At 30.3% G+C, this 5,185-nt stretch overlaps 2 non-coding genes across 2 annotated transcripts; both read left to right on the top strand.

Moving 5' to 3' along the window:
- Positions 1–3,091: 3,091 nt before the first annotated feature.
- On the top strand, positions 3,092–3,163 carry TRNAT-UGU (transfer RNA threonine (anticodon UGU)). The gene has a single exon. It is a non-coding gene; the product is annotated as a tRNA-Thr (tRNA).
- A 659-nt stretch (positions 3,164–3,822) lies between these two features.
- TRNAM-CAU (transfer RNA methionine (anticodon CAU)) lies at positions 3,823–3,909 on the top strand. Its single transcript is given in 2 exon segments — positions 3,823–3,860; positions 3,874–3,909. It is a non-coding gene; the product is annotated as a tRNA-Met (tRNA).
- The last annotated feature ends 1,276 nt before the right edge of the window (positions 3,910–5,185 follow it).

Here is a 5,185-nt window from a genome sequence, read left to right as displayed (position 1 = left end):
CGAATAAAAATACTCGGAAAAATGTCAAATAATTAATAACTCTAATATAAATAATGATAATATAATAAAATTAATAACAATAATATAACAACCTGGTAATGTAATAATGATTATAATATAGTAATAATATATGATAATCATAGTGTTGTTGATTTCATTCCTTGAAGGGATGAGAAAATACGGGAAAATTCCCAAAATGATCTAAATGAGGAGAGAGAGAAAAAAATAATCGTAACTATAGCAAGATTCCCAAAACAACTCTTAAAATATGAACTGAGAAGACGCATTGGGAAAATAAACGACGATATTTTTTAATCAGTCAAAATGTGACACGTGTAAAGTTACCGACACACCAGACGAGATTTTTAAAATCTCGTCTGGTCGACCATATTTTTAAATTAATTAACTCTTTAAAAAACTGTCTCTCCAGACGGTTTTTTATGTTTCTCGTCTGGTCCGACCATATTAATTTATTCTTGGTATTTGAGCTTTTTAATTTCGTCTTCGTAGACGCATTTTAATTGAATTTCGTCTTCCAAGTTCATATTCCAAAGTTTCGTATCTTGTGAGTTCAAATCTCTTTCATTCTCCTATCTATATCTTCTTATATCAATAACTCCGATCATTGAAAATCATAAGTACACTTTAGCGAAATGAAGTATAAGAGAGGAGATCGAGTCGAGGTTGCGGATTTGGGTCCTGGGTTTTTGGGATCGTACTACGGCGGGTAACATAATTTTCACGTTTGGAGATGAATACATTGTTCAATACCGTACCCTACTCGAAAATGATTCGTCCGGGCCTCTTCGAGAGTTTGTGAAGGCTGAAAAAACACGTCCGGAATCCGCATCTGTTGAGGTGAGCATTTTTCATTTGGATGAAGATAAAAAGGAAGAAGATGAAGATGAATCAATAATACTTGAAGAGTTGATAGTTTAATTTAGTAAAGTGGGGTCTACCTAAAACATAATTAAAAATAACGTCGGATTAGACGGAATAATAAAAGACATTGTCGGTAAGACGGAATACGAAAAATACTATCGGTCCAGACGATATTTAAACTTTTATAGCCACCAAATAAGAAACTTTGGAATATGAACTTGGAAGACGAAATTCAATTAAAATGCGTCTACCAAGACGAAATTAAAAAAGTTCAAATATCAAGAAAAAGCCGTCTAGAGAGACGGTTTTTTAAAGAGTTAATTAACTTAAAAATATGGTCGGACCAGACGAGATTTTTAAGACGATATTTTTAAAAATCTCGTCTGGTGTGTCAGTATCTTTACACGTGTCACATTTTGACTGGTTAAAAAATATCGTCGTTTATTTTCCCAATGCGTCTTCTCAGTACATATTTTAAGGGTTGTTTTGGGAATCTTGATATAGTTAGGATTATTTTTTTTTCTCTCCTCATTTGGATCATTTTGGAAATTTTCCCGAAAAAAACACATACTACTTAAAGAATGAAAATCCTATATTTGGAAGGAATTTCATTAATTATGGAATGGTTCATTCCATTACCATATAACAACCAAACATAATTTTTTTTATTCCTTTGAAATGACCAATTTCATTTCACATATCATTCCTTTCTATCAAACACTACCTAAGTATATTACCATAATAGTAGTTTATTTCCATCATTTGCAAACGTAAAATCATGGGAAGAATACTACTTTTGAACTAAAAATCCACTAATAATATATTGCTTATAAGGAAGAACCATTAACAAGGGATTATGTTTAATCAAGTTTAAAACGAGATTAATTAGTTTTTTTTTCTAAAATTAAAAAACGAGGGGAATAATTTGCTAACCATATTAAAAGTTATTATATTTATTCTTGTGTAGTTTATATAATGGTTAATGCCGAATTTCAGGGTAACTTGCATGTTTTTTGTGTATGTTATAGGTTTTATGTGCTAAAAACTAGTATATGCTAAATGATTTGTGTAAGTTGTATATTTAATATTAATATTTAATCGACACATGTGTACAATATATATACTTTTTGTATTATCCATCACAATGATTTTTGTTGGCATGTCAACTGAGAATAAAATAAATATATTGATGACTATTAAATAAAAGTTACGCGTTGATGAATTTTGATAAATTAAGTTGAAAGAAATTGTTTTTAGGTTGAAAGAAGTTATACTGAATGAATAAATTGTATTTGTGATTTTATGTAGAATAAAATGAAGAGGGGGAATACAAAAATTATAAAAAATAAAAATAAATTACACGGTTTTATTTTTTTAATTATTATAGTTTAAAAAATAATTATAATGGTTTTTTCTTTATTTTTTTTAATTATTTTACTTTTATTAGTTATGTTAATAGGAGAAAGAAATTAATGGTTTATTAGTTTGTTTATTTAATGTTGATTTGGTTACATAGCATAACTCGGTTCAATCTCACTCAGAGCACAATCCATATACTTACACTACACACCAAATGTATGTTCCCTAACTAAGCCAACTATAGGTGTACACACGATCGAGCGGTGTATGATATATTGTCTATGAAAATTAACGACATGCCAAATGTCTAGAACTAAGCATAAGTTCAACAAGGAAAATCAAAGTGCTCAACAAGTAAATTCATAAATCCTTCATACCATTATGAAAATGAGATGATTATTTAAGCATTACACATAGGGATGTGCATGATACTGAAAAAAACCAACTTAAAACAGAAAAAATCAAACCAAATTATAACTGATGGTTCAGTTTTAATTTTTTGTGAAAACTGAAATATTGGTTTTGTGTTTGTGAAAAAACGAAAATACCAATTTATTAAACTAGTTTTTCGTTGAATCAGTTCAGTTTTTGCTCAAAACCACACTTAAATTAAATTGCACCACGCACACCCTAATTACACGTTAACTTTAAATCCCCAAATCTTCTTGATCATGTGCATGAATGTGATTGCTTCCGTGGCACTTGAAACAGATTGAAATATTTATGTGATTTCCATAAGTTTTTTCATTCAATTTTGTTATCGTATGACAGTTGACTTTGTGATAAAAATAAGCTCAATTGTAATATAAATATGTTATTAAATATATAGTAATCCCTTATTAGAACATCAGCCCCTATAGCTCAGTGGTAGAGCGCCAGTCTTGTAAACTGGAGGTCTGTAGTTCGATCCTGCATGGGGGCAAAATTTTTCAAATATTTTTAATATCTATATTATTTATCAATGCATGCTTGACTTTATAAAATAAAATAACATATGTGTCAAACTAAATAATCATCTACGAAATAACAGTTTCTCATCCTGTCATTTTGCCCCCAAATATTTCGGTCACCCCTGCTATTAACCTACTTCAAAACTTGTACCAATTTCCTCCACTCAAAAAAATACACCCTCACCATTTGGATTTCATCTATTACATCAATACCACTGGACTTAATACTTTCTATTTACGGTATATATATTAGGCACACATCCAAGCAGTATGGTTACGAATACTATCATATTAAGAATTTTATACTAATCAAATTGTTAACTCAATAATAAATCACCCAAAAATCATACATGTATTGAAGATTTGGATGATGTATAAATCTCAAGACACATTATCTTACGAATCCTTTTATGTCTGAAATCCTATTAAGTGGAATACCATCATGGATACCAAATAGGGGGTCGTAAATTGTAATCTATATAATGTCACGGTAAAACTCCAGAAGTTGATAATGCAGAAAATTTCCTAGAAAACAAAATGAAAAAGCCGAAACACTAGTGCAAATTAGTAAACTGAAAACAACTTGGTCTAAGAAGATAGATCTATCTACGTAACAAAAAAATGATCACATGGGGTGGTGGCGCAGTTGGCTAGCGCGTAGGTCTCATAGCAATATAGAGTGATCCTGAGGTCGAGAGTTCGAGCCTCTCTCACCCCATTTTTTATACCTTTTATTCTCATATTTTTTTACTTTTTATTTAATTAACTATTTTTTAAGATTTGAATGTGCAATTCAAACACAATATTCTTTTCTGTTCATTTAAATCCCCAATAATAAACAACATAACCGGCCAAACAATCTCAAAAGCATAGCCTCGATAATGAATCATGATTAAACAATCAAAAGAAATAATAATCAAGAATATATGTGTTGGGTAAAAATGGTTTGATCTGGTTTGGTTATAATGGGACAAACCATGTGAGGTTTTAATTTTTATCTTTATCACCGATTCTTTCTGGTTACTAAATGGTTTGGTTCTTTTGATCATGGGAGAAGAGGATTTGGTTGACTATTGATTTTCAGCTTGATCCATTCATTCATTTTTAAAATTTGTATACAGGTCGATCTTGTTTGAATTCGTGCTTTCGATGGCTGATACAAGATATACGTGACCTGTCTATAATATAAACGGTGGACCTTTTCTATCTAGAAAAATTAGAGGCACTTTGCAATCCACTTGTGATAGTGTTTTTGCTTAACAGTTTTACAGTTAATGCACTGACTCAATTTTGATGGTGGCCTATATCCTATGTGTGTTTTTCTATCTTATTATATATTTATGTATCTGTCAAGTATCTTTTTGGATTTGCAACTTTTTTCAATCAACAAGTTTTATTTCCACTTTTGTTATATTGTGTTACGAGTTGATTGTTTATATACTTGTGAAAGTAATGTTGAATAATTTGATCATTACTTTAATCCGTTGTAGCAGCCCATTTTGCTTCCACATAAATAATAGTGGGGGTGTTGTACGGATAATAGTGGAGTGGGGTGTTACTGAATTAATTAGTCGTTATATTCTCGCGTTATGTTTTCAACCACCAAACGAGTAAATTGCTAGTTGTTTGTGGCTGTGTTTTGTTTGTTGTGTATTTTCCTACATGTGACGAAGGAATATACAATGAATATATGGGAATACAAGTTTGTATATTTTACTATCATGAAAGGAGAGTTGTTTATTTTATTATCAATAAAATAGATTATTTAATAATATATTTCTTGAGTAATATAAGTTTTAATGTATCATTGTATTGCAATCCCTTTGTGAATTGTAAAGAGAAAGGAAGAATAATCCCCCCACGGCCCCACCCCACAAAACATATTCTTGTTTAACACATCTTATATAAACTTTTAATCGTATAAAAAAGTGTGGTTAATCAGTCATTTTCATAAGCACATCACTAGAAAAAAGAATGCGTGCCCACTTCAAAGA

This window comes from Bidens hawaiensis, unplaced genomic scaffold (assembly GCF_021521415.1).
Source record: "Bidens hawaiensis isolate Kalapana, Puna unplaced genomic scaffold, B.hawaiensis_p1.1 tig00029887_1, whole genome shotgun sequence".
Lineage (NCBI taxonomy): Eukaryota > Viridiplantae > Streptophyta > Magnoliopsida > Asterales > Asteraceae > Bidens > Bidens hawaiensis.
This window is presented reverse-complemented; position numbering and strand designations above follow the sequence as displayed.